The 10408-nt window shown below is 42.0% G+C and overlaps 1 pseudogene; it reads right to left on the bottom strand.

Moving 5' to 3' along the window:
* Window positions 1-9214: 9214 nt before the first annotated feature.
* Window positions 9215-9597, bottom strand: LOC121156359 (annotated as a pseudogene).
* Between the last annotated feature and the right edge of the window lie 811 nt (window positions 9598-10408).

Here is a 10408-nt window from a genome sequence, read left to right on the forward strand (position 1 = left end):
GAATATTATATTGGGGTTGGAATTTTACACTTTTTCAAAGATTTATTTATTTGAAATGTAGCACCGCAGGGAGACGGGAGGGAGAGAGAAAGAATCTTTGATCTTCTGGCTCACTCCCCAACAGCTGCAACAGCTACATTTGGGACGGACTGAAGTCAGGATCCAGGAATTCTTTATTTATCTTCCATTCTTATGTGTGTCAGGGGCTCGAGGACTTGAACCCCTTTTGACTGCCTCCCCAGGCACATTAGCAGGGAGCTGTATTGGAAAGGGAATGGTCTGGACCGGAACTGGCACTCTACTACGGATTGCTAGTGTCACAAGTGGTGACTTACAGTATTATGCCATAAAAATGACTTTGATTTTTGTTTTTACTCTTAGAAACAGTATGTATCTAGCTAGCTAGCTAGCTATCTAAGAGGCAGAGGGATGGGGAAGGGTGCTCCCATCCTTTGGCTAATTACCCAAATGCTCATATTGCCAGGAGGTGGAGGAGTAATGGAGGAGAATAAAACCAAGAGTCAATACCTCAATCCAGATCTTCCATGTGGGCAGCAAGAGCTCAGTTGCTTGAACTGCTGCCTCCGAGGGTCCACATCAGCAGGAAGCTCGAGTTAGAATCAAAGACACTCTGACCTGGAACGTTGGCATCCTGCCCAGTGCATTAGCTCGTAGGCTAGACATCTGCCCCCAAGACTGGAAGTCTCATGGATCATGACAATTTCACTGGTTTTGTAGGGGTTGATAGGTGGAGGGGGAAGTGAGAACTTTCTAGGTAGAATTAAAATAAAGACTCAATTCTAATCATTTAGTAGTTGAATTTAAATGAAAGACTTTCTTCTGTGTTATTCAGTAGGTGTTTTAGCATAGGACGGAGGAGTCTTGGTATGGCAGATATCCCACGGCAGGGTACCTGATTTGTGACTCAGCTGCTTCATTTTCATTCCAGCTTCCTGTACATGTGCATCGAGGAAGGCAACCGAATATGGAACTCGAATGCATAGGTCCCTGCCAACCACATGGGAGAACTGAGTTAAATTCCAGGTTTCTGGCTCTGGTTTGACCCGGCCTCGGTTGTTGTGGGCATTTGTGGAATGAGTCAATGAACCAACAGATGGAAAATTTCTGTCTCCTTCTGTCTCTCTGCCTTCCAAGAAAAGTGAAGAATAAAACCAATTAATTTTTACAGCAAGTGAGAGAGAAAACAAATAACAACCCAAGTTTTTTTTTTTTAAATCATTAAAATCTTTCCCACACTGCATCACTGTAAGAATCTGTAGAACTTAATTGCCTTTTGCTGTTACATTGACAGAAAAGATGACCTCTTACTGCTGAACTCTGCTGAACAAATTCTCTGAAGGTATTTTCTGGAATGACAAGAACTTAGAGAAACACCAGCCCTGCTGCCCCTCCTTCTAGCTACTCTGTAACTCGCACAGTCCTCCAGTGGTGACACTTGGCCCTCTGTCTCAACTGGCTGCACACTTGACAACAGTGGATACTGACTGCCACTGTATTTTCTCTCCTCTACTATCTTTCCCTTTGCTAAAAGGGAACACTTGGAGACATCCCTTCTTGACAAAATCATTTCTATACCCAGGAAAACATACAACTACTGTAAGGACACCATAAAGACCCTATTATAGCTCCATTTCTGTATTTACTCTTTTCATTTTTTCTCTAAAATCTGAACTGTGCATTTTGTAAAGATAGAAATTTCAATTTTAGATTGATTCTATTTTCTTACTAGTGTCCGCCCATTCCCTGAGGAATTCAAGTTTAAGGTAGTCGGTCCTGAGTCTGGCACAATAGCCTAGAGGTTAATGTCCTCACCTTACATGTGCCAGTATCCCATGCAGGCGCCAGTTCAATCCCGATGTCCCCCCTTCTTATCCAGCTCCCCACTTATACCATGGGAAAGCAGTCAAGGATTGTCCAAAGCCTCGGGAACCTGCACCAGTATAGGAGACCTGGAAGAAGTTCCTGGCTTCTGGCTTCTGATAGGTGCAGCTCAAGCTGTTGCGCTCACTTGGGGAGTGAATCATCAGACGGAAGATCTTCCTCTCTGTCTCTCTTCCTCTCTGTATAGCTGACTTTCCAATGTAAATAAAATTAATCTTTTTTTTTAAAAAGGTAGTTTGTCCTTTAAAAGCAACATAAGATAAAATTTCAGAAAATGTTACGACAACACATCAAACATTTAATGTCAGGTTCCCTTATGTTCACTGCATTGCAAAAGGCAACCACCAATTATGCAATTTGAAATGGTATTTTGCTTTGTAATTAAAAACCTGGTTCCTCGTGCTTGGTGCTTGTTGAGCATATGTGCAAAGCAGTTGCTCCTTGGGAAGGAAAGATGGTATCCCTGTACGTGGAAAGGCCTTTGCCGTCAGTGTTGTTATGAATGAGCTTTGTCCTTGTTAGCATCAGATACCTAACATCACACTTAGACATGTTATCGAGCCAGCACCAAGAGCTCGCAAAGCAAAAGCCCATTGTTCAACACTTAGTGTAAATTTTATCAGGTTTTTGTTCCATATGACAAAGATTGCCTTCATTTTAGTTCAGTGCCGAAAAGTTCAGTTGATAGATTTTCCGTAAGCTGATATTTTTGGACTATTTAATTATACCTTAAATAACAATATACAAGTTGATCCGGGGCTAGAGGGAAAAGACACCTACAGCATTGCCAAGAAAACATCATCCAGCGTATGCTCTCTTGAATTTTCTTTACTTGTAGATGTTGTACAAATGAATGACAGAAATACATTTTCATTCAATCCCTCAACTGGAGTCTGTTCATCGTAGTGGCCCTATCAGGTATGATAACATCGCAGGGTTTTTCTGATTCTGATACAAGATAGGTTTAGTTTTGTCTGTATAGAGTAATATCTCCATTTGAGTATTGTTTCATAGTTTATTATAAATCAAAGAATAAATGTTTTCTCTTACTGAGATCAAGCAAACCAAGGCATGATCACAAGTGCAGGCATTGTAAAAAATTTCACACCTTGGTTGGGATGCTGATAAGAATCCTGGGCCCAGAGCTGTGCAGAGGACTGACTGCCTGCCGGAAGTGCCTACATCCCTTACTGGAATGTCTGAGTCTGTGCTCTACTTCGCTTTCACTTCAGTTCCCTGTTTCAACTTTCTACCTCTTTCATAAGGCATCCTGATCCCAACAGATGTTTTCAAAATCACTCAGGGTCGTTTTTTAAGCACTTCTTATTAATAATTCTAACATTAGAGTAAGACAGAGTCCTCCGAGGCAGGTTCCTCTGTGGTCAAATGCTCCGGGGCACTCTGCAGCTCCTTGCAGCACACCCAGCTTTTGCTTCCTTCCTACCTGAGAGTTTAAAATGTCCTTTTTAGACTTATGTTTTTTTTAAAGATGTATTTATATTTTTTTATTGGAAAGGCGGATATACAGAGAGGAGAGACAGAGAGGAAGATCTTCCGTCCGATGATTCACTCCCCAAGTGAGCCCAACGGCCATACTATGCCAATCTGAAGCCAGCAGCCTCTTCCAGGTCTCCCACGCGGGTGCAGGGTCCAAAAGCTTTGGGCCGTCCTCGACTGCTTTCCTGGGCCACAAGCAGGTAGCTGGAAGGGAAGCGGGGCTGCCGGGATAGAACTGGCGCCCATATGGGATCCCGGGCGTGCAAGGCGAGGACCTTAACCACTGCGCCACTGCGCCGGGCCCGATGCATTTATTTTTATCGGAAAAAATATACAGAGAGGAGAAGAGACAGAGAGGAAGATCTTCTGTCTGATGGTTCACTCCCCAAGTGAGCGCAACTGCTGGAGCTGAGCCAAAAACCAAAACCAGGAGCCAGGAGCTCTTCTGGGTCTCCCATGCGGGTGCAGGGTCCCAAGGCTTTGGACTGTCCTCAACTACTGTCCCAGGCCACAAGCAGGGAGCTGGATGGGAAGTAGGGTCGCTGCCATTAGAACCAGGGACCATGTGGGATCCTGGCGCGTGCAAGGTGAGGACTTTAACCACTACACTCTTGCGCCGGGCCCTCCTTCTTAGACTTCTTACAACTAAATATGTATGCTGAATATATAGACACCAGATAAAGACTGGAGGAGAGAAGACGGCATTTAAGCTGTGAGCCTTCCTGAATGGGTTTTCCAACATTCATTTAGCCCATCCTACAGTATTAATGACTGAGATCCCTGTCTATTGTTTCTTGCAGGTGGGCTACTGATTCACTGAGTCATCTGTGTAATATCACTAGGCTATCATTGATGCAAATATAGGAGACGGGTGATTTAAGTTTTGGTTTCTAAAAAAGAATTCTAACGATAGTCAGAATTTTTTTTTCTCAGATTTGTTAGACTATGAATTAGACAAACGAACATTATTTACATTTTCAGTGTATGTCATAATATTTAGGTATATTAAAAGATTATTAAACCAAGTTAATACATTCCCCACCTCATATACTTATCTTTTTTTGTGTTTATGTGGTGAGAGAATTTAGTAGCTAATCTTTAATATGCATCAACTACAATCACCTTCAGTAGACTTCAGAACACATCCATTACTGCTTTCTAGCTGAAACTTTGTGGCTTTTAATCAATCTTTCTCATTCTTACCATCTAAGTTCTTTCCTTAACTGTAAATATATTTAAAATAATAAATAACAGGAAAATCAGGGAAAAGTTCACTTCCTGATTTATTTTAAAAATTTTCTCCCTTGATGATTGCATACTAAAATTTAAACATGTGGCCTTTATTTTAAGATGGAATTCAAATTAAAGGCCTAGGGCAAGTGTTTGGCACAGTGGTTAAATGCTGCTTGCATGTCTGTATTCCGTGTCTTAGTGCCTGGGTTTGAGTTTCGGCTCTGCTTCTGATTCTGACCATGTGTATCTTGCCCCAGTTGATGTCTCAAGCAGTTGCATTAGATGTTGTACATGTGGGAGAGCAGGATGAAGTTTCTGGCTCCTGATTTTGTCCTGGTTGAGCTCCAGTTGCTGTAGACATTTGGAGACTGCATCAGCAGATGGGCAATCTCTGACTGCAGGTCTGTCTTTTTCTCTCTGTCTCCTGATCTTTTAAATACAACACACATACAGGTCCATTTTCGAGCCTATCCATGGTGCTGAGAGAACAGAATTGTGAAGTCCCATTTATAGCATAACTTCCCAGCATGAACTCTAAAAGTGATATCTTGACAAAACGCGTGCTTCAGGCCTGGCACTTGTTTAAGTCTTTACTGTGTAGAATTAAGAGTGGCGCACTAAGAGCCAGCGTAGTGGTAGCAGGTTAGACCTCTTCTTAAGACACTGGCATTCCACTTGGGTGCTAATTTGGGGTGTGTTTCCACTGCTCCACTTCCTACCCAGCTCCCCACTAACAGTCTAGAAATCATGGCCCAAGTGATGACAGCCCCTGTCAATCATGTAGGAGACCGGATGAAGTTTCTGGTTGCTGTCTTTGGCCTGACCTGAGCTCTAGCCATTGCAGCCATCTGGGAAGTGAACCAGCAGATGGAAGATCTGTCCGTCTCCCTCTCTCTCTGTAGTTCTTCAAATAAATAAAGAAATCTTTTTAAAAGGAAGGATATAGCCCTGGAGGGATTGGTAGTTGGCTTCACTGTTTAGACACTAATTTGGGTACTTATTTCCGACATCAGAGTTCCTGGGTCAAAATCCCATTTCCTGATTCCAGCTCCCTGTCAGTGAAGACTTTAGGAAGCTGCAGGTTATGGCTCAAGTATTTGGGTTCCTGTCCCCTATGTGCAAGACCTGGATTGAATTTATAGCTCTCAGCTTCCACCAGGCCCAGTTCCAACTATGGCAGTTATTTGAGGAGTGAGCCAGTAGAAAGGAAGTCTCCTCATCTGTCTGTGGTTTGCTCTCTCTTTCTCTGGTCAATAAATGAAAGAAGGAAAGATGGAAGAAAGTAGAAAAGTCAAACGAACAAGCGAGAAAGAGAGTCTAGCATTACAGAAATAAAATGCCAGGTTCCAAACAGCTAACTGTTCTTGGGAAAAGTACATGAAATATGGCTATCATTTTATACTTGACTTTTTAAGCAATACATGTGTAAACCTATATTTTTTCAGATACATTTTTTGACTACAAAAAAGATAAAATCCCAAAAATTTCACTTAAAATAAGCAAACAGAAAACTTTAACAGCTGAAGTTTTGCTTCCTACTCATTCTTTAAATTTCTTCAGGTTAGATGTTGCATTGGTCTGCTTAGACTGTAGTAACAAAGTACTACCAGCTCAGTGATTAAAACAACAGAACTGTATTATGTCGCAGCTCTGAAGACTATGCAGCCCAAATAAGATGGTGATAAGACTGGCCCCTTGTCAGGACTGTGAGGCCACGGTCTGTTCCAGGTCTCTCTGCCAGATCTGTAAAAGGTTGATTGTCTTGTAACACAGTGTTTCCCCATGTTTCTGGGTTCATATTTCACCTTTTTTATTTTTTAAAAACACAGTCATATTGGATTAAATTTCACCATAATGACTTCAGTTAACCTTTATTACTTACAAAAAGCCACATACTAGGGTCTGGCATTGTGGTTTATAAGGTTAAGCAATTGCCGGCAATACAGGAATATCATTAAGCACTAATTCAAGCACCATTGTTCTGCTTCTGATCCCGCTTCCTGCTAATGTACCTGGAAAGGCAGAAGATGGCTCTATACGTTTGGCCCTTGAAACCCACATCAGAGACCCAAATGGAGTTCCTGCCTCCTGGCTTCAGCCTGGCCCAGCCCCAGCTGCTCTGGTCATTTTGGGGGTAAACTAGTGAAAGTAGATCTCTCTCACTCTCTCTCTCTCTCTCTCTTTCTGTAAATCTTCCTTTCCAATAAATAATTTTTTAAAAAGTCACATACTGAGGTACTAGGAATTGGGATTTCCAGTTACCAATTTTTGGAAGACTGAAGTCAACCCATAAAAGAGTGTTGCTCCACTTGGGTTGCTGTAAGAGCATACCAAAAGTGAGTACCTTGTCAACAAAGTAAGTTGGAATATGGGAAATCCAAGGTCAAGGCCATGACAGATATGATGCCTGGTAAGGACCCACTCTGTGTGCTAAGACATCTTTTAAGATTCTTTTTTCTTCTTTCCTTCCTTCCTTCCTTCCTTCCTTCCTTCCTTCCTTCCTTCCTTCTTTCCTTCCCTCCTTTCTGTTGAAACACAGATCAGATTTATGGAGAAAATGAGCGATAGAAGGATCTTTTGTCTGCTAGCTACTAAGCCATCTCACCAGGCCAGATGAAACCTTGTCACAGCAAGGGGATTGGCAAGAGTGTCACTTGAGGATCCCATTCATGAAGGTCATGCTGCCATGACCGCATGACTTCTCAAAGGCTTCATTTCCTAACACTGTCAGATATACATTTCAACATAAAACTTTCCAGACGTAATTAGCATGCAGTTAAGATTTCAATGCATGAACTTCGGGTAACAAACATATTCAGACCACAGCAACCTATTAACAACCCATAGCCTCCAGGGGATCTGATGAATCCAACCTTTTGCTGAAGTGACTTCAGGCCTGCTGCTTCACAGCTACAGGCTCTCTGTCTCTCTCCTTGCTCTTCTGTTCTCCTTTCCTGCAGGGTGCAAACAGCCACAAATCACCCTGCCAACAAGGGAGGAGCTGTGATAATCCCATTTTCATAGTCCTTTCATTGTTTTCAAGGAAGTAATTCAAGGAGCTGTGGAAAGCCTTCTGCTGTAAAGACTGAAGTGTTCCTGAAAGTTGAGCCCTGCCCACAAATTTCCTACTTAAACCAAATCAACTTTTAGGATTTTTTTTTTAGCTTAGGAAAACAGAATCACTTCAAAACTCATTTTGTTGGGGCTGGCTTAATAGTGTGTTAAATAGTAGTAAAAGCAAAAAATATTTAACACGTACATAACTGGTGATGAGAGTATCATTTTACTTAGTTTGTAATGAGAATCGATATAATGAAAATATATAGCTGTGGTTCACATTCACTTCTAACTTCCCAGTTCCCCTATTTTCAAGTAATTTTAACTTTTTGGTTTGTTATTTTCATGTTATTTGAAAGGTACAGAAACTGAGGGAGAAACAGGAGAGAGACACAGAGAGAAGGTATGGAGTCCAGATTCTTGCCTTTGATGCAAGAAAAGAATGTGAGGACTAGTTATAGGTGAAAGTCAGCAGACAAGAACGAGTAATTTGCATGCAAACTGGAAGAACACACTCAGGAATGAATGTGTATATACTCAAGATAGTTGCACTCCATGAGGTTCAAGCACATCCTTTACTGGAATCATGGAGGCTAATGTCTGGATGAGGCTTAATTGAATATTCATAAGGGGTGGTTTGGGGGATGAGATGTGAATATCATTTCCTTGGCTTTTTCTTTTTTTTTTTTTTTTTCAGAAATTTCAGAAGTACCATGGTATCAAGTACCTGATGGAAGTAGTTGGGCTAGCCATAACAATTTTACTGAAATGATCTTATTATAGCTGAAAATCATTTCAGGAATGCAGACAGCAGCCATGCTGGTTATTTTTAGCCAACACCTGCTCTAAGTGGTAAAACTAGAAAAACTGATGTTTTCTGCTGCATGGAAAGGTGGGGCAGCTGGGCAGTGCAGGTGAGGCTGCAACACAGGTGGGTTTGCAGCACAGGTGGAACCATAGGGTGGGGCTGGTGACTTTATCTCCTCCTGGCCTCCAGCCACTGACTCACTCTTCAAATGCTCCAGATAGCTGGGGCCAGGTCAGGCTGAAGTTAGGAACTGGGAGTTCAGTCCAGATCTTACACACAGGACAGCAGGAACACAACTGCTTTAAAAAGGAGCAAGATGGAAAGTAAAGCAAAGACTCAAGCGAGGCATTCTGAGACTGATGTTCCAAGTGATAATTCAGCTCTTGAGCCCTCAACACTGATCCCTGTATTTCCTTTTTCTTTCTTTTTTTTTTTTTTATGGATGACCAATTACAGTTTACTATGGACAAATGGTAGAAAAAAGTGCTACTAACATGCACAGTTAAATTCTTTCAGTCACATTTAAGAAGAGATTGTTATTAAAAGTTTCCTTTATATTCCTGTTGAGTCAAGCAGTAACTAACAGTGACAGCTAGATTTTTTTTTAATTTGGTGCCGTTTCAAAAATATAGCACAATTAGCAATGCCTTATCAATAATCAAACAGGTCCCAGAGCTTATGTCCACATCTAAACTGCTCAGGTGGTCAGGAACTCTTTTACTGGTTTTCTTTTGCTTTTAGTTCTTGATTATATACCCATATGCAGAAGAACGGAGCGGCACCTGCTGCTCCCTCAAAGAAATTAACTGCAAACAGACTCCAATTTGGGGGATAATTACAAGAGAGTATCCTGACCAAATAAACCCCATAACCATCAAAACAGCAGACTAAGCTGTGCTGAGTTTTTCAGCAGGTCTAGCCATGTCAGCCAGTCCAGCACACACCAACCCCCATTTCGTAATCGGGCCCCAGAAGAAAACTATCCAGGGACCTGCCCGGTGGTTGTACAACGGCCTCAATTTCTCAGGTAGCATCAGCTCCACCTTATGCAGGGGCCGGTGGTAGGAGGCCCGCAGGCCGCGGGTGCCGGCGGCTGACATGTCCGCGGCCGCGTGATCCAGGGGAACTGGCTGGGAGAGTCGCCGGGTCCTTGTCCCTGACTGACAACGAAAGGCGATCCTTATATTTTCTTAATTTTTTATTCCAAAAGCTCCCTCAGATCCTCATACACCTTACTTACAAAAGAAAATCTCAAAGATGATTATTTTTATAATATGAAAAATAAGAAGAGGACCCTTAGCAATTAGTCTCCAAATCTTTATTTCACAGATAAAACAACTGGACCCAAATTTTAGTTGCTAAGTCCTGCTTGATGCTGAACAAAACCTTGGATAATGTTGGCCAAAAGGAAGACTCCTAAGCTAAATGTTTGCAAACTATTTAAAATTACAAACTAGTTCAAAAGGGAACCCTTATAGGGTAGTTAGAAAAGCAAAAAATCTGTGGAAATCTTTATGTAGAGTTTGAATTTGAATGAAATCTCTTTCACTTAAAAGTTAACAACAAGGGCCTGCCACAGTAGCCTAGTAGCTAAAGTCCTTGCCTTGCACATGCTGGAATCCCATATGGATGCCAGTTCTAATCCCAGCAGCCCTACTTCCCATCTAACTCTCTGCTTGTGGCCTGGGAAAGCAGTGAGTACAGCCCAAGGCCTTGGGATCCTGCACCCACGTAGGAGACCCAGAAGAGGCTCCTGGCTCCTGGCTTTGGATCAGCACAGTTCCAGTCATTGCGACCACTTGGGGAGTGAATCAAAAACAGAAGATGTTCCTTTTTGTCTCTATGCCTCTTTGTATATTGTACTTTCAAATAAAAACAAACAACTCTTTGAAAATGTTAACAACAAACAAA

The sequence above is a fragment of the Ochotona curzoniae genome, unplaced genomic scaffold, assembly GCF_017591425.1.
Source record: "Ochotona curzoniae isolate NIBS_2020 unplaced genomic scaffold, NIBS_Ocur_1.0 contig_3368, whole genome shotgun sequence".
Classification (NCBI taxonomy): Eukaryota; Metazoa; Chordata; class Mammalia; order Lagomorpha; family Ochotonidae; genus Ochotona; species Ochotona curzoniae.